This window comes from Triticum urartu, chromosome 1A (genome assembly GCF_056163025.1).
Source record: "Triticum urartu cultivar PI428250 chromosome 1A, HENAU_Tu73, whole genome shotgun sequence".
Classification (NCBI taxonomy): Eukaryota; Viridiplantae; Streptophyta; class Magnoliopsida; order Poales; family Poaceae; genus Triticum; species Triticum urartu.
In genome coordinates this window covers 179,112,918-179,133,343 of record NC_141873.1, presented here as the reverse complement: position 1 = coordinate 179,133,343, position 20,426 = coordinate 179,112,918, and positions in this window count along the sequence as shown.

The following is a 20,426-nucleotide window of genomic DNA, read 5'->3' as shown; positions in this document are numbered from 1 at the left end:
CCTGATGACCGTCGAGGAGGATCCACACCGTAGAGCGTGTCCACTGTTTCTGAAGAAAAAATGATTACAACAAGCATTTCCACTCTTACGACGGAGGAGTGCGAAACACGACAGCCACTTGAACTTACATAGTACTCCTACTACTAGGCATGCACAGTGGTCCATAAGTTAGTACTATATAATCTTCTTGCTAGTGTAGTAAGATATGACAATAAAAATGATGTTGTGCACATGTCAACTATATGAACAGTAACGTAACATACCCCCTTTTTGACTGTCCGGTCGAGAATGAATGGCGAGATCAATGTTAATAGAACTAGGTCTACAATGCACGGAGAGTACGGTGCTACAGTACTCCACGGAAGATAAACCATATGAAGCACGAATCAGTGTTAGGTAGGGTGTATGAAGGGTGCATGGGGGCAAAAGTTCCCTTCTCGACGCACTTTTGGGTGTTTTTGGTAGAGTGCATGAAGGGTGCATGAGTCCACACTAGTAGGTTAACCCAAATACACTTGGAGCATGCATGAGGAGGGGTGCTGAGATGAGCATGCACGAAGAGGGAACAACTATAATGAGATGAGAATTCAACCAAACACACCCACACGCTTTGTGCCACAGTAACTGATCTGCACCGTTTGAGTTTGATCCAACGGTCATGTTGCACTGAGAGATGGACATGCCCATGCAGAGGATGCCTAATGATGCAAAGCATCCCAAGGTCATCCCCATGGACCAACCATCGTCTCACCAAGTGCCTAGCGGACCCATGACACGAGCACGCGCAAGAGCTCTTGAAACCGAGGTGACATTTCTCCTCTCACATTTGCACTTTGATACACATGAGACATGGCTACTACCTCATACGGACACTTTGTGCATACTCAGGTATCATGGAGAAGCTAAGGAGCAAGGAGAAGAAGAGGAGGAAGATCGACGTGAAGATGGAGAAAAAGAAGGGCTACGAAAGGAATCCCAGCCACCGGACGACCGGCCGGGACCGGACGTCCGGAGCCTGAAGCAACAGCCGAGCCCCAGTGAGCGGACGTCCAGTCGGGACCAGACGACCGGTGCCCCTACACACGAGCCAAACGAGCGGACGACCGGCGCCAACGGACGTCCGGTGACCGGACGACTGGAAGCCACCGGGAATCCGCTACACAAGCATCCGAGCCAGAATGAGAGGATGACCGGCAGCCACTGGTCGTCCAGCCACCCCTGAGCCACCGGACGTCCGGTCTCCAGCGGACGTTCGGCCCCTGGCTGTGTCCAGTTGCGGGCTGAGGCCCATGTACCCCTACACTACCCCCCCCACCCCATTTCCACTAAGACTATAAATATACCTATCACACCTCCTAGTAGGGTTAGCAAAGGATTAGCTCATATTTCATGTGAGAGCTTTGCTCATCCACTTGGTTACCTTCTCCTCAGAGATTCGAGCCTCCATCGGAGAATATCCCCCAAGAGGATTCAAGACCCCTCTTTAGGTAAGAACTCACGGAGAAGAACGACTACCCTTGTATCATCCCTAATTGATTGTGTACCATGTATCTCTCTTTGTGTTTCGAGGATCTAGCACATGTGTGACTTAATCTTGTTGGTTTGAGTGTCTCTCTTGTGTTTTCCTCGTGTTTTCCCTCGTTTCCCTCCTCTTGTTCTTCGTGTTCATCATGGGATCCGCTCCTTTTGTGAAAAATCGGCCGATTAGGGTTCCACCCTACATCATCTTGGTATCTAGAGCCACGTTGATCACGATTTTGGAGCCTCCCCGTTGTGTTTTCTAGCTTAATTTTTGTTGTTTTGTCCCAAATTCGAAAATTCCCCACAAAAATACCCCCAAAAGTTTTTCGTGATTCGTTGGTGTGTTGAAATTTTGTTGGATTTGATCCGTGGATTTGCTTTGGTTTGAGTGGATCTAGCTTTTTCCCCTTGTCCCCACCCTTTCCATCCACAAAATCCTCCGGATTCAACGATTTCCCCCATCTCCATCACGAACCCTAGCTATTCATCCTGTGCCCAAATTTCGCCCAGGCACCGGATGTCCGACCCTTACCGGACGTCCGACGACTGGACGACCCACCCATCCCGGACATCCGACAAACCGTGATGAAACTGAATTTTTTCAGTTTTAGTCACCACCACCGCCCCAAATTTCCGCATACGCACTCCTACGACCTATACACCATCACCACGTCCGCATACCACCACCATTGCTTACCCGTTTCACCCTCCGACACAGTTTCTACTTCGAGCTTTGAGAATTTGAGTTGCGGTTCCGTATCCTTTTGTGTTTCGGCTATCTAGGTATGGTTCGACATCGACATCACCACCGCTCATCTTTGCCACGGACGCGTCATCAACAACGACCACCTCGACTACATCTTGGTATTCATGCCACCATTTTGACACCATACCGTCCGCAAGAAACGGTAACCTCATTTTGGTACTAGACATATCACTCTAGCCATTACATTGATAGACATCATAGCCTTACTCCTTTGCGTTGCTTACCCATCGAGACTAGCCATTGAGTATTTCCGTCAACGAGACTTGTGCACATTAGTGATCATACTTCCCATAGCATACATTCACCATTGTTGCATATAGTGGTATCATCTCTTGTGTCACAAAGTTGTCATCGTATACACAATTGCTATGTTGGTTCGCCAAGCATTGCATGAGAAAAGAGCTCAAACATCAAAGAGCCAAACAAGCTTTTAAGCAAAGTGGAAAGATAAGCAAAGAGCTTTTAAGCAAGAACCATAGCATCATACAACACTAAGATTGTCATACTCGATCATCTTGGATCGTATCATAGAAACACCTTGCATAGAACATATTTGGGATAGAAGTTGTTGCATTTTTGCTATGTAGGTTGTGCACAAGTTCTTTGTACCCGCCTATTGTGCAATCGTGCTAGCGTCTCTCTAGTGTTGTGCAACAAGAGCACTTTTGTGGATTCCATATTTTGGCTCACCCTTGGTTGCACAACCCCACTTATCTTTTTGCGTGTGTGTTTCCGTGTACCTTATATGCTTGGTCTACTTGTTACATTGCATCTTACGAATCTTTTCCAACATTATTGAAGCTCACTTACAATTCCATCAAATTTTGTGCCACCTTCCTAACCAAGCTCCACCATAAGCTTTTACTTGTGTAGGTGTGAGAAACCGACAAGAGCTAGTACCAATTGTGCTATTCCCTTGTCCTACATTGGAGTGATCATCGATATACTTACAACTTCGGTCAAGGTAAATTTTGCATTCGTTCTTCTCTTTCTATCACTCACATTTTTCTTGGAATGATGGATAGGCCAAGTACTTATACCAACCAACTCTTCAGTGAGCATGACGACAACATGAACTCCTACGTCACCAAGAGCCACCTCTTCGGTGCACAACGTTCTTTGCATCAAGAGAAACAAGCAATGAGTGAACGCATCGACAACCTCGCCGCTGACATGCGACTCTCCGAGCAACGTACAAGGGACTACTTCGACCACAAGCTCGAGGATCATAAGCAAGAGAATGACACAAGGATGGACAATATTCACGCTTTGTTGCTCAACCGCTCTTCTTCCACTTTGTCTTCATCAAGAAGGACCCGCTCAAGTCGACACTCCGACTTCACCCTCTCCGGCTCAAGTACCCCGACATCGAACACTCTTCGTTGTGCCACGTGTAATGATCGTCAAGCAAGCCACAATCCTCTACACGACATCGACTCTCAAGAGCACCGACAACGTCAAACCCAAGAGGCTTTTGCGCTAGCACGAGAACGGCAACGACAACGCCAACATGAAGAGGAAGAGCGAGTGCGTCTACACCAAGTTGCACAAGATGCCGAGGCACAACGCCAAGAACAACAACTCCGTGAAGCTCAAGCACTTGCGGCGCAACAAGCCCTCTGAGATTCAAGTCGGGCCGTAGCCAACCGAGGCCGAAAAGCTCGTGAACAAGAATAAGCACTTCACGAAGAAATTCTAGATCGAAGATTTCAAGCTCGCATGCATCCTCAAGTTCCTCAAGTTCCTCCTCGAGCTCGACAAGCTCCTACACAAGATCCTCAAGGACATCAAGTTCATCAAGAGCATGAAGAAAATGGAAATCATCCACAAAAAGATCAACATGAGGTAAACAACCCTCCTCACCAAGAGCAACATGATCTTGACAATCATCAACAACATGGGCGTCATCATCCCTGACCCCAACACAATGAAGAGCAACGCTACGACAAGATCAAGTTCACCATGCCCAAGTTCAACGGAAGCAACGATCCCAAAGAGTACCTTTCATGGGCATTGAAGGTTGACAAAATGTACCATTTGCACAACTATGAAGAAGAGAAGAAGATCGCGATGGCATCCCTTGAGTTCCAAGACTATTCCCTCATTTGGTGGGAACAAATTATTGAGCGCCGAGAGGCAAGAGGTGAACCAGCCATCACTACTTGGGCGCAAATGAAGGATGTTATGAGAGCACGCTTTGTGCCTACCTACTACAACCGCGACCTCTTCAAGAAAACTCCAACTACTCAAGCAAGGAACCAAGAGCGTTGAAGAGTACTACAAGGAGATGGAGATTGCCATGATATGAGCCAATGTCACGGAAGACGATGAGCAAAGTATGGCACGTTTCTTGAATGGACTCAACCATCCTATCAAGAAGATCGCCGACTTCGAACCATAGTCGAACCTCATCAAGCTAGTGCATCAAGCTACAAAGGCAGAACGTCAAGTGCAAGACGATTTCAAGTGTGCCAAGTTCTCATCCAAGTCCTAGGGCTTCTCCAACAACCAAGCTTCAACGACTCCAACACCGTCTATCAAGCCTTCTACAAGCAACGTCGACAAGTCGAGTTCCAAGAAAGCTTTGTCAACTCCAAGTCATCCTCCTACTACAAGCAACTTCAAGCCGAGAGCTTCATCATCATCTACTCCAACCGATGAGACCGTCAAGATGAGTTCCTTCAAATGTTTCACATGCGGAGGCCGAGGACACAAGTCCTATGAGTGCACCAACAAGCGGACCATGATCCTCAATGATGACGGCACCTATGACTCGATGAGTGAAGGCGAAATGGATGCTCTTGAGAAAGTCGCCATGCACCGACAAGTGAACGACGAAGAGGAACAAGTCTTTTGCGATGAAGATTCAAGTCCCGCTCTTGTTGTCTCCAAGGTCTTGACTCTCCAACATCACCATGAATAAGACCAAAGATGCCACATATTCCACACCAAGGCCGGCATCAATGGACGATCCGTCAAGGTCATCATCGATGGAGGGAGCTGTCATAACCTCGTAAGTGAAGAACTTTGCTCCAAGCTCCAATTGCCCAAGACGAAACACCCACATCCATACAAAGTGCAATGGCTTAGCGATTCCGGCACTATCCAAGTCGAGCATCAAGTACAAGTCTACTTCAAAATTGGCGCCTACGAAGACACTCTAGAGTGCGACATCGTTCCAATGACCGTTCGCCACCTTCTCCTTGGACGCCCATGGCAATTTGATAGAGGAGTCATCCACAACAGCCGAACGAACCACTACATCTTCAAGATGAAGGGCAAGGAGTACGTACTTCGTCCCATGTATCCAAGCCAAGTTGTCGCCGACAAGCAAGCCACCCATCGTGGAGATAATAGTGAGAGAGCGAGCCACCAAAAAGAGAGTGAGTTCCACAAGCCCAAATCGAGCGCCTCCACGATGAGCGAAAAGAAGAACTTAGTCCTATTTGCCACCAAAAGTGAGATAAGAGGAGTGTGCGAGAACCCATCTAATGTCCTACACTATGTCCTTGTGTGCAAGGACAATGCACAACAAACTAACACTTCTCACACTCTTCCTCTAGTGTTGTCTTCTCTTCTGTAGGAATTTCACGATGTTTTCCCCGACGAGCTACCTCCAGGACAACCTCCACTTCGAGGCATTGAGCACCGCATCGACCTCATCCCCGGAGCACCGCTTGTAAACAAAGCTCCCTACCGCGTCAACCTCGAAGAAACCAAAGAAATACAAAGGCAAGTAAAGCATCTGATTGACCATGGACATGTGCGTGAAAGTTTGAGCCCTTGTGCCGTCCCGGTCATTCTTGTGCCAAAACGAGATGGTAGCTTTCGCATGTGCTCCGATTGTAGACCTATCAATGCTATCACTGTTCATTATAGGTATCCCATTCCACGCCTTGATGATATGCTTGATGAACTTAGTGGTGCCACTATATTTTCGAAAATTGATATTAAGAGTGGTTACTATCAAATCCGCATACAAGAGGGTGATGAATGGAAAACCGCTTTCAAAACCAAGATTGGCTTGTATGAGTGGTTAGTCATGCCTATGGGTCTCTCGGAAGCATCGGGTACTTTTATGCATCTTATGAATCATGTCTTTCGCCCTTACATTGGTGTGTTTGTTGTGGTCTACTTCGATGATATCCTTGTTTTTAGCAAATCTCTCAAAGAGCATGTCACCCATGTCCAAACCGTTTTACATACTCTTCGGAAAGAGCATCTTTATGCTAATATGGAGAAATGCCTTTTTGGCATGGGCAAGCTCGTTTTCTTGGGTTTTTTTTGTCTCCTCTAAGAGTGTTCATGTTGATGAGTCCAAGATCAATGCTATTAAGACTTGTCCACAACCAACCAATTTGCGTCAAGTGCATAGCTTCCTTAGCCTTGCGGGTTTCTATCGTCGCTTTGTGAAAGATCTTAGCACCATTGCTTCTCCTTTGCATGCTTTGAGCAAGAAGAATGTGCCTTTTGTTTGGGGACCATCCCAAGATATGGCTTTCAATGAGCTTAAGAATTTGCTTACTCTTGCTGCCGTGCTTGCATTACCCAACTTTGACAAAACTTTTGAGATTCATTGTGATGCTAGTGGTAATGGCATAGGAGGTGTGGTAATGCAAGAGAAGCACCCCATAGCTTACTTAGTGAGAAACTCTCCGGCGCGCAACTCAATTACCCCATCTATGACAAAGAGCTATATGCTTTAGTCCGTGTTTTGCATGAATGGGAACACTATCTTCGCCCTCATGATTTTATCATTCATACCGATCATGAAAAGCTCAAGTATCTTAAGGGCGAAACCAAGTTGAACAAGCGTCATGCTAAATGGAGTGAATTTATTGAATCTTTTCCTTATGTCATCAAGTACATCAAAGTTAAAGAAAACATTGTGGCAGATGCCCTTTCCCGCATATGCATGCTTGTTACTCAACTTGAGTTAGATGTCATTGGCTTTGAGCATATAAAAGACTTGTATGAGCACGATCCTACCTTTGCTACTCCTTATGCCAAGTGTGTGACGCACACCTCTTGGGAACGCTATTACATCAACGATGGATATCTTATGAGAGCTAACAGGCTTTGCATCCCCGAGTCTTCTCTTCGCTTGTTGCTTTTGCAGGAATCTCATGGAGGAGGCTTAATGGGACATTTTGGACGAGACAAGACGTTCGCCAGGCACTCGAAGAACTACTTTTGGCTCAAGATGTTTCGCGACGTGAACCGCTTCACCAACCGATGCTCTACATGTCGCAAAGCTAAGTCCAAAGCTCAATCCCATGGCCTTTATATGCCTCTACCGATTCCATATCAACCATGGGAAGACATTAGCATGGACTTTGTACTTGGTTTGCCTAGGACTAGAAATGGGAAGGATTCGGTATTTGTCGTTGTGGGCCGTTTCTCAAAAATGGCACATTTCATTCCTTGCAACAAGATAGATGATGCTTCACATGTTGCTAATCTATTTTGTAGGGAAATATTGCGTCTACATGGAGTGCCAAAAACGACCGTCTCGGACCGTGACGTCAAGTTCCTTAGCTACTTTTGTAAGACCCTATGCGCCAAGCTCGGAATCAAGCTGCTCTTCTACATGGCGTATCATCCACAAACGGACGGCCAAAGGAAGTCACCAACCACACACTCTCCGCTCTACTTTGAGTACTCATCAAGAAGAACATCAAGGAGTGGGAGGAGTGCCAACCTATCGGCGAGTTCTCCTAAAACCGAGCAAGACACTCAACAACCGGCAAGTCCCCCTTCAAGGTCGTCTACGGATTCAACCCATTGTCACCATTGGACATTCTTGCTCTACCACTCCAAGAGCGCATCAATTTGGACACAAGTGCATGTGTGACTCATCTCAAGAAGGTGCATGAAGATACAAGACATACTATTGAGCGCCAAGTACAACGACTTGCGACCAAGATCAACATCAACAACCACCCCATGGTCTTCAACATGGTCTTCAACAAGCTTCGACCACGACCGGATGGACCCATCAAGGTGCTTGCACGCTACAACGACAACGCCCACAAGATCGTCATTCCTTGTGACAAGTACTCCGTGAGAGACATCTCCAACGTCAAAGATCTCTCTCCCTACCATGGTGATGAAGAATTTGATCCGAGGACGGAACTTCCCCGAGGGAGGGGAGATGATGCGGAGCATCCCAAGGTCATCCCCATGGACCTACCATCATCTCACCAAGTTCCTAGCGGACCTATGACACGAGCATGCTGATACGTCTCCGTCGTATCTACTTTTCCAAACATGTTTGCCCTTGTTTTGGACTCTAACTTGCATGATTTGAATGGAACTAACCCGGACGGACGCTGTTTTTAGTAGAATTGCCATGGTGTTATTTTTGTGCAGGAATAAAAGTTCTCGGAATGACCTGAAAATCAATGGAGAATTATTTTGGAATATATAATGAATATTGGAAGGAAGATCCACGTCAGGGGGTGTCCCACCTGTCCACGAGGGTGGGGGCGCGCCTGCCCCCCTGGGTGAGCCCCCTGCCTCGTGGGCCCCTTGACGCTCCACCGACCTCAACCTGGACTCCATATATTCACTTTCAGGGAGAAAAAACTAGAGAAGAAGGATTCATCACGTTTTATGATACGGAGCCGTCGCCAAGCCCTAAACTCTCTGGGGAGGGCTGATCTAGAGTCCGTTCGGGGCTCCGGAGAGGGGAATTCGTCGCCATCGTCATCATCAACCTTCCTCCATCACCAATTCCATGATGCTCACCGCCGTGTGTGAGCAATTCCATCGTAGGCTTGCTGGACGGTGATGGGTTGGATGAGATTTATCATGTAATCGAGTTAGTTTTGTTAGGGTTTGATCTCTAGTATCCACTATGTTCTAAGATTGATGTTGCTATGACTTTGCTATGCTTAATGCCTATCACTAGGGCCCGGGTGCCATGATTTCAGATCTGAACCTATTATGTTCTCTTCAATATATGAGAGTCCTTGATCCTATCTTGCAAGTCTATAGTCACCTATTATGTGTTATGATCTGTTAACCCCAAAGTGACAACAATCGGGACACTTACCGGTGATGACCGTAGTTTGAGGAGTTCATGTATTCACTATGTGTTAATGCTTTGGTCCGGTACTCTATTAAAAGGCGGCCTTAATATCCCTTAGTTTCCATTAGGACCCCGCTGCCACTGGAGGGTAGGACAAAAGATGTCATGTAAGTTTTTTTTCCATAAGCACGTATGACTATATTCGGAATACATGCCTACATTACATTGATGAACTAGAGCTAGTTCTGTGTCACCCTTGGTTATGACTGTTACATGATGAACCGCATCCGGCATAATTCTCCGTCGCCGATCCATTGCCTACGAGCTTTCCATATATTGTTCTTCGCTTATTTACTTTTCTGTTGCTATTGTTATCATCACTATAAAATACCAAAAACGTTACTTTTGCTACCGTTACCACTACTATCATATGACTTTGCTACTAAATACTTTGCTGCAGATATTAAGTTTCCAGGTAGGTTGAATTGACAACTCAGCTGCTAATACTTGAGAATATTCTTTGGCTCCCCTTGTGTCGAATCAATAAATTTGGGTTGAATACTCTACCCTCGAAAGCTGTTGCGATCCCCTATACTTGTGGGTTATCAAGACTATTTTCTGGCGCCGTTGCCGGGGAGCATAGCTCTATTCTTTGAGTCACTTGGGATTTCTATCTGCTTATCATTATGAAGAACTTGCAAGACGCTAAAATCAAGATTTTCCCTCAGCTACGAAGGGAGGTAAGGAACTGCCATCTAGCTCTGCACTTGATTCACCTTCTGTTTTGAGTAAGCTTGCGACACCTATGCCTGCTTCTGCTATTCATTCTGATATGTCGCATGTTATTGATGATGCCACTTCTGCTATGCATGATATTTATGATGAAACTACTTCTATGCTTGATACTACTGTGCCACTTGGTGAATTTCTTGATGAACAACTTGCTAGGGCTAGAGAGAATGAAATTATTGAAACTGATAATATTTATGAAAGTGATGATGAAGACTCTCCCCCTAGATATGAATTACCTGTTGTGCCTGAGGGCTATGTTATGGATGAAGAAACTGCTAGAGATTTTCTTGCTTGCAATGATAGGAGGGATCTTAAGAAATTATTAGCTAAGCTGAAACAAAAAACTCTGAATGCTAGAATGAAATATGATCCTTCTTATGCTACTTCACCTATCTTTGTGACTGATAAGGATTACGAATTCTCTATCGACCCTGATATAATTAGTTTAGTTGAATCTGATCCTTTCTATGGCTATGATCTGAAGTTGTTGTGGCACAACTTACTAAATTGAATGATATAGCCACCCTGTTCACTAATGATGAGAAAACTCACTACCATTACATCCTTAAATTATTTCCATTCTCATTAAAGGGTGATGCTAAGATATGGTTTAATTCTCTTGATCCTGGTTGTGTGCGTAGTCCCCAGGATATGATTTATTACTTCTCTGCTAAATATTTCCCCGCTCATAAGAAACAAGCTACTTTAAGGGAAATATATAATTTTGTGCAAATTGAAGAAGAGAGTCTCCCACAAGCTTGGGGGAGGCTCCTCCAATTACTTAATGCTTTGCCTTATCATCCTCTTAAGAAAAACGAAATACTTGATATCTTTTTATAATGGACTAACCGATGCTTCCAAAGACCACCTGGATAGTTGTGCTGGTTGTGTTTTCAGGGAAAGGACACCAGATGAAGCTAAAATTCTATTAAATAATATGTTGACTAATGAAAATAATTGGACACTACCTGATCCAATTCCTGAACCAAATCCTAAGTTGACTCCGAAGAAAAGGGGTAGTCTATTTCTTAGTCCTGAAGATATGCAAGAGGCAAAGAAATCTATGAAAGAAAAAGGTATAAAAGCTGAAGATGTTAATAATTTACCTCCTATTGAAGAAATACATGGTCTTGATTTACTGCCTGTTGAAGAAATACATGGTTTTAATCCATCACCTATTGAAGAAACACATGGTCTTGATAACCCGACACGGGTAGTAAAGGTAAATTCTCTCTATAGATATGATAAAGCTGAAATCCCATTTACTAAGTTTGCTGGCCCATGCTTGGATGAGTTTAATGACTTTATGGTTAAGCAAGAAAACTTCAAAGCTTATTTTGGTAGAGAATTAAAATGCAATGCTGATATGCTTGAACACTTGGGTGATTATATGGCTAATGTTAAAGGTGAACTTAAACTTATTGGTAAACATGCTTCTATGGTTACCACTCAAGTAGAACAAGTACTTAAAGCTCAGAATGATTTTCTCAATGAATTGAATAGTAAGAATAATGATTTTGCTGTTAGAGTGGCTACTATAACTGGTAAAAGGATTCAGGAACCTCTGTATCCTGAAGGCCATCCTAAAAGAATTGAGCAAGATTCTCAGAGAAACATTATTGATGCACCTAGTCCTTCTAAAAGGAAGAAAAAGAAAAATGATAGGACTTTGCATGCTTCTAGTGAAACTGTTGTTGACACACCTGAGAATCCTAATGATATTTCTATTTCAGATGCTGAAACACAATCTGGTAATGAGCACGAACCTAGTGATAATGTTAATAATGATGTTCATGTTGATGCTCAACCTAGTAATGACAATGAAGTAGAGATTGAACCTGTTGTTGATCTTGATAACCCACAATAAAAGAATCAACGTTATGATAAGAGAGACTTTGTTGCTTGGAAGCATGGTAAAGAAAGAGAACCATGGGTGATGAGGATTTTGAGCGCTTTGCTGAAATGATTAGACCTATCTTCTTGCGTGTGCGTTTGACTGATATGCTCAAAATGAATCCTTATGCTAAGTATATGAAAGAAATTGTTACTAATAAAAGAAAGATACCGGAAGCTGAAATTTCCACCATGCTTGTTAATTATACTTTTAAGGGTGGAATACCTAAGAAGTTAGGAGATCCCGGAGTACCAACTATACAATGCTGCATTAAAAGAAACTATGTTAAAACTATTTTATGTGATCTTGGAGCTGGTGTTAGTGTTATGCCTCTCTCTTTATATCGTAGACTTGATTTGAATAAGTTGACACATACTGAAATATCTTTACAAATGGCTGATAAATCAACTGCTATACCTGTCGGTATTTGTGAGGATGTTCCTGTTGTGGTTCCAAACGTTATTATCTTAACGGACTTTGTTATTCTTGATATTCCCGAGGATGATAGTATGTCTATTATTCTTGGAAGACCCTTTTTGAATACAGCAGGGGCAGTTATTGATTGTGTTCGCACACGAAAATGTCACCGTGTACCCTCGACGCCGGGGGTGATGCACCGCAGCTCACGTCAAAGGAGACCCGGCCGGAAGCGCGGTACGTAGGCAATCCGACGGGTGCTTTTGAAGACCCGAAACCCCACACGCCCAGGAGGGACCCCGTCAGGGCGCGCGGCGGCTATGGGCTGCCCTAGGTCGACCTAATCGCCCCTAGGGCCATGAGGTTCGCCGCCCTGCAACAAGAAGAACAGACGAAGAACTAGGGTTAAGTAGAAAAGATAAAAAATAAAAAGTGGTAGATGATTTGATCGATTGTGTGTTGATCAATCGGACATCACCCCTTAGATATATAAGAGGCGGATGGACTTCCCATGCAAGGAAAAGGCTTGGATTCACGTCCAAAACCCTAGTCAAATTTGGATTGTTTTTGTCCGAACTTTCCAAAACTGTTCGGTTTAAACTGGCTGCACCTTGCGGGTCCTTTTTGTGGTGGTAAACGGACTCGAATGGAAACGAGCCCACAAGCAATCTTCACCGTTTCGACGAGACGAACAACTTTCATGTTGAACGTTTTTCGATTTGAGGCCATCTTCTGGGCCAAAACGGTCACGCAGAACACCTGTTCGCTCGCTCTACCCATCAGACCTATGTCTGGTGGGGCGCGCCACATCTCGCCTCGTGACAAGGCTGCACTCCGATAGCTTTAACTTTTGCATACAAACTCGGATTGGGATGATATTTATGTTAGAATCGACCGTTCGACGAGAGGAAGACAATTCGTGTTGATCATTTTTCCATATGAGGACATCTTAATTAGGTTTCAAGCCATTCTTTAATCTCGTGTCAACATGAGCATCTCTAAAGTTGTCATAACTTTTGCATCCGAACTCCGTTTTAGACCATCTTCATATTCATCTTGATCTTCTCGAAGAGAGCCATCTCATAGTGAATTTAAATAGTAAGTTTGAATTACTCTTGACATAGCTTCAAGTCATTCTTAATAAACGTGCCACTTTTGAGCGTCAACACATGCCCCCTGTTTTTCGGCAAAGCTAGCGTGCCGAAAAATAACTTGTACCAAGTTTTTTCTAAGGACGATTTTCGGTGTCAAAACCGGCGGATCTTGGGTAGGGGGTCCCGAACTGTGCGCCTAGGCCGGATGGTAACAGGAGGCAGGGAACACGATGTTTTACCCAGGTTCGGGCCCTCTTGATGGAGGTAAAACCCTACGTCCTGCTTGATTAATATTGATGATATGGGTAGTACAAGAGTAGATGTACCACGAGATCATGGAGGCTAAACCCTAGAAGCTAGCCTATGGTATAATTGTTGTATATGGAGTTGATCGCCTACGGACTACAACCCTCCGGTTTATATAGACACCGGATAGGGTTAGGGTTACACAGAGTCGGTTACAATGGTAGGAGATCTTGAATATCCGCATCGCCAAGCTTGCCTTCCACGCCAAGGAAAGTCCCATCCGGACATGGGAAAAAGTCTTCAATCTTGTATCTTCATAGTCCAGGAGTCCGGCTGAAGGTATAGTCCGGCTACCCGAACACCCCCTAATCCCGGACTCCCTCAGTAGCCCCTGAACCAGGCTTCAATGACGATGAGTCCGGCGCGCAAATTGTCTTCGGCATTGCAAGGCAGGTTCCTCCTCCAAGTCCTTCATAGAAGATTCTAAACACCAAGAGTAATGTCCGGCTCTGCAAAATAAGCTTCCACATATCTCCATAGAGAGAATAATATTAACACAAATCAAAATGCTGACGTATTCCGCAGTGTGTCATCACACTACGGCCAAGTCCTTTACTCGAATCGTTTTTACTTCTCCACCTCAGCATGTTTTGCGAGGCGGTTTCCTTGGCACGTCTTGTCAAAGCAGAGATCGTGTACCCCCTTTACGGGATTCTCATCAATACAGACGTGGGTAACCCAACCGCGCCATTTATCACGGCGCTTGGGATGCAAGCGAGTTTTACTAGGCTGGTGGGGACGCACAACCGCATCCGCCCATATAAGGGGATAAGGATCCACCTTTTTACCTACGCCTTCTTCCTCCTTTGCCTATCCATCTCCTGCGCACTCGAGCTCCAGCGCCCAAGCCCGCACTTCCCACCTCAACCTTCTCCAGCAATGTCCGGAGCGGGATGCAAGTGGATGGTCTCCTCCGCTACGGAGGGCCAAGTCAAGAAGCTAAGGAAGGCCGGATACCTGTCCAAGGACATCGCGCACCGGCTTCCCAAAAAGGGGCAGCTTCTCCCCACCCCAGGGCCCCATGAGAGGGTACTATTTCTCCCCCACTTCCTCCGCGGACTGGGTTTTCCACTCCACCCATTTGTCCGGGGGCTCATGTTCTACTACGGCCTGGATTTCCATGATCTGGCCCCGAACTTCATCCTCAACATCTCGGCGTTTATCGTCGTGTGCGAGGCTTTCCTCCACGTCCGCCCTCATTTCGGCCTCTGGCTCAAGACCTTCAACGTCAAGCCCAAGGTGGTGCGCGGCGGCCAGGTGGAGTGCGGAGGCGCCATGGCAGGCAAGATGGCCAACGTCCTATGGTTCAAGGGCTCTTTTGTGGAGACCCTAAAGGGGTGGCAATCCGGGTGGTTTTACATCACCGAGCCACGCGATCCGAAATGGACCGCAACCCCCGAGTTCCGATCCGGACCCCCCACGTGGCTTATGTCCTGGAAAGAGAAGGGCCTGTCGTGGGGTGACGAAAAAGAGGTGACTGGATTGCAAACATGCATCTAGTCCCTGGTGAACAAGCCAATCCGGCTTGTTAATGTAATCCAGGTTATGCTCGTCCGCCGGATCCTCCCGTGCCAACAACGGGATTTTAATCTGTGGGAGTTCGACCCGGCGCAGCACCAAACCCTTAGCAGGCTCTTCGACACGACATAGGAAGATGCCTGGAAGGTGCTATTCAAGGGCGCCGAGGCTCCCGCATCCTCTTCCGAGGACCGCGGATACAGCTCGCAGCGTCACGCTAGCGAGGTAAGCTATCTTCACCTTTTACAGGATGTTAAGCTTTCTTCATAGTTTGACTCTATGCGGGATCTAAACTCCCTTACCTTTGATAGGCTTGGCGGGCGATATCCGGACCGATTAACTGTCCGGCTCCGCTGCCCGAAGAGCCAGCGCCAGCTCTACTAGTGAAGCTGCTGGTTCCGGTGCCTTATGTGGTGCCAGAGAAGAAGGCCAAGAAGAAGAAGACCACGGGGACTCGAAGGAGTGCCCGTAACGTGGTGGTGTCGTACTCATCATCCGACGTGTCCGAGACGCCCTCTTCCCGTGAAAACGAGGGGGAGGAAGAAGAAAACCCTCCCCCCCCAACGGAGGGAGGAGAGAAGAGGAAGGCCGCCCCAACGGGGGAGGCCGAGGGGTCTAGGAAAAGGAAGACCCCTCCGCCGGACTACTCTCCCAACGCCGAAGAGGGCGAAGAGGAGTGGCCAAACAAGGCCAAGCGTCCGGCGAAATCGTAAGTTCGGACATCAGAGTAACTCATGATGTTCCTTTGTTGCATAGCTTTCCCTAATGTCGAACGTAATTATGCAGCCCGCCCCAGGCCGAATTCAACGAATCGTCGGGCGGCTCCCTGGACTCATCAGACGTGAAGTCAGTTCCGCCCGCTGTCCCCCCCCCCCCCCCCCGCACTGCAGGCGACGCCGAAGTGGTGTCGCGACAAGCTCCGGGGCAGGAGGAGGTGGTCCCGGAGGAGCCGCAAGGCAACCTCCCGGACTCCAGGAGTGAAGGGGATAAGGCCCCCCAGGGCTCCAAGTCCGTCTTTGTGCCGGACACCACGCCGGAATCTTCCACAGTTCCGGACCGCGGTAGGCGAACTCCTTCCAAGAGGAGCAAGCCTTCTGAGCCGGCGGCCCCCGTCCAACCGGAGGTGCCGGACAATCTGCTGGAGGTGCTTGACGGCGCCTCCATCGACGAGGGGCACCGTACTATTATGAGTACGGTGATCCAGAAGGTTCAGTCCGCCAAGAGCGGACTGACTGAAGCTTGCGCTAGCCTTCTAACAGGCTTCGAGGTAAGTAAAAATATGTAAAAATATTACCGCATAGACAGTAGCCCCTGATGCTCTGTTTGGCGTTCGGAAAGAAAAGGCAAATAGAGGATCTATTAAATTTCGCAGGAGTCTAACAAAAAGAGTCAATTTGCGTATGCAGGCTTTGCTGCTATCCACCACCGCACTGACTGCGGAGGTGGGTGTCCTGAAGCAGGACCTCGAGCGGACCGAGCAAGAGCTCGGCCTTGCCAAGCGGCAGCTCGAAGAGAAAGAAGGAAAGAAATACCTTACAAAAAAAGTGCCTATAAAAAGGCCTGATTGCAAGAAAAAAATAACAGGATTGTACTGCTTATTGTAGGGGCCACGACTGAGGTGGCGACCCTTAAGCAGGCGTTGTCTGAGGCCGAAAAGAAAACGGCCGCGGAGCGCACCGAGCGAGATAGACTTGGGGCTCAGGTCGGCTAGGTGCAGCAAGAGCTTCAGGCTCTCATGAAAAAACATGAGAGTTTGGAGCTTGAGTCAAAGGCGCAAGCATCCGAGCTCGCGACGGCCCTTGAGACAGCCAAGTCTGCCAAGGCCGAAGCCCAAAAGGCCCTCCAAGAGTTGGAGGAGATGAGGAAGATTGCAACGGGTAAGGCATTCTTCATGCAAAGCAGAAATATGAAAGTAAACTACTTGTTACTTACCCGAATCCGGAGCTCTCGAGCGGCATTCGCAGATCTTCCCCGCAGTGTATCCAATGCCGCCGCATTCTACCGAGCTGAAGAGGGCAGCTCGACGGAGAAGGTGTTCTGGTCTCAGTATTCTGAGGCCGGACACCCTCTGCCTTTGAGCGACCAGCTAAAACAGCTGGTCGAGCTCCACAAGGCGGCCGAACAGGCCATGAAGGGCTTCATAGTTCGGCTGTGGCACGGAGAGGCCCTGCCTGGGAGCTATTTCGGGATGGTGCAGCGGCTGGTGGAGGCCTGTCCGAGGCTCGAGGTCATCAAGCGCTCCGTCTGCATCGAAGGTGCCCGTCGGGCCCTTGCCCGTGCAAAGGTGCACTGTTGTAAGTTGGACGGTGAGAAGCTTGTGAAGGACGGGCCGCCGCCGGGGAAGGAGCATCGCAAGCCCGAGAACTACTAAAAGGATGTTCTTGCAGGTGCCTGCCTTGTGGCGGATGAATGTACCAAGGATGTGATTTTTGAATGAACTCGCTCGTGTTTATCCTGTGCGCTGAAAAATTGTTCATATGCGCTAAGCAATGCTTATTGAATTTAAAATATTACTTTCTATGCGGTCGTTTATCAAAAAATTGAGAGATGGCCAGTCGTCGGCTTCTGCCCTCATGCCACTAGTGCTGGGGTGTTCGGGATAAAACGGAGCGCTCTTTTTCCCATAGTTGGGTCCTTCGAGGGAGGCGCTCAGCACAACGAACCAGGCAATCGGAATATAATGCTTGAACACTCTCACTTAGCCATAGAACTCTATAATTTTAAATTTCGGCGAAGCCCCTAGTTTGGAAGACCGAGTTCGGGGCGCTATCGACGCCTTGGCCGGACAAAGCCAGCTCCTCGCTCAAAGCGGCATAAGTCTTTAGGGACTCGAAAAACCTCTCGAACAGCGACTGGTCTCTCGCCTCATCATGACAGTCAGTTTTAGCTTTCTGCACTGAGGTGCTTAACCCAGCTGAACCGGGGCACAATCGCAGTGGTTCTCCTAGTGCTACCTTAGCCGATAGAGCGGAACGTAAGGAAGCAAAACATAGGAGCCGGGCAAACCCAACTATTGACCCAAATCATGATTCGGAGCCGATGCATATAGTGCTATAAGTTCAGGGTGCCGCACTTGTGAAAGTGTACGGACTTCTCACACCATTATGAGGGGTACTGAAGCCCCTGGCGTGTTTGCCGTACCATGGTGTACGGGTGCAATCATGTCATTTAATAAACATAAATGTGAAAAGAAGATAATGCAAAAAATAGGCTAGAAGCTAAGCATTGTCTATAGAGAGGCTATTTATCAAAGCCGAACGATACAAATAGTGCGGTAAGCAAAAGATATTGGACTATTCAGTATGTCCTGACCAGGCACAGGCCGCGGAATTGTATTTAAAACAGGTATACCGCTCGTAACAGAGACCACCTGGGAGTTCCATAATGCGGCATGGCTTGTCTGCCTCCCTGGATCCTGCATCGTTTGTGCGGCAGTCGAATTGCCGAACAGGTCGTCCGAATTGCCGAACAAGTATGGAGTCCTGAAAGTAAGAAAAAATTAAAAAAAGAATCCGGCAGCCCCTAGTACGTTTTAAGCCGTATTTTGGGCGTGCCATTATTGTGCCCCTTCCCCTGTGCCCATGGTATTTCAAGGGCGTAGTTATGTACGCGAGGTACTGGTTTCGCTATGTCGCGAAAGCTGGGGTTGGGGCCGCATTGCTACGCTTGCTCAGAGTGTGCCAGGCGGTCCTGTTGTGGGTTACTCCGGGCGCGCTTGGCAGTGTCTGGATTTTTAATGGCCGGACTGGAGAATTGCCTGAGAAGGCTACTTTGTACCTCCACTGCGAGAGCCATCATATGCTCCTCCGTACGGAGGGAGCATTCGGTGTTTCCGTTGACCGTAATTACTCCTCGAGGGCCAGGCATCTTGAGCTTGAGATATGCGTAGTGCGGCACCGCATTGAACTTTGCGAATGCGGTTTGTCCGAGCAGGGCGTGATAGCCACTCTGAAACGGGACTATATCAAAGATTAACTCTTCGCTTTGGAAATTGTCCGGGGATCCGAAGACCACGTCAAGTGTTACTGAGCCTGTACAGTTGGCTTCTACACCTGGTATAACGCCTTTAAAGGTCGTTCTTGTGGGCTTAATCCTTGAGGTTCAGGCTACTGCCGCCGTCCATGAGGACTCTTGTGAGATGAAATCCGTCGATGATTGGGTCGAGAACCAATGCGGCGAAGCCACCATGACGGATGCTAGTGGGATGGTCCCTTCGATCAAAAGTGATCGGGTAGGAGGACCATGGGTTGAACTTTGGGGCGACTGGCTCCGTCGCGTATACGTCCCGTAGCGCACGCTTCCGCTCCCGCTTGGGAATGTGGGTTGCGTATATCATGTTCACCGTCTGCACTTGTGGGGGAAAGCCCTTCTATCCATTGTTGTTCGGCGGCTTGGGCTCCTCGTCGTCACTGTGCAGCCCCTTGTCTCTGTTTTCGGCCCTTAACTTGCCTTCCTACTTGAGCACCCAACAATCCCTGTTAGTGTGATTGGCTGGCCTTTCGAGGGTGCCATGTATCTGCCACAAGCGATCGAGTATTCGGTCCAAACTGGACGGGCCCTGAGTATTCTTTTTGAATGGCTTTTTCCGCTGACGGATCTATAGCCTTTGAATCCGGCATTGACTGCCGTGTCTTCATTGCTGTCGCTGTTAACGCGGCGTTTTTTCTTATTCCGACGTGTCCTGCCACTTTTGTCCTTGGTATCCGACTTACCAGTGTTCTTTGATAAGTTTTTACTACGAGCTAGCCAGCTGTCTTCTCCCGCGCAAAAGCGGGTCATGAGTGTCCTGAGGGCTGCCATGGATTTTGGCTTTTCCTGTCCCAGGTGCCGGGCAAGCCACTCGTCGTGGATGTTATGCTTGAAGGCTGCAAGGGCCTCTGCGTCCGGACAGTCGACTATCTAGTTTTTCTTTGTTAGGAACCATGTCCAGAATTGTCTGGCCGATTCCTCTGGCTGCTGAATTACGTGGCTTAAGTCGTCGGCATCCGGCGGTCGCACGTAAGTGCCCTAGAAGTTGTCGAGGAATGCGGCTTCCAGGTCCTCCCAAGAACCGGTTGAGTCTGCTGGCATGCTGTTAAGCCAATG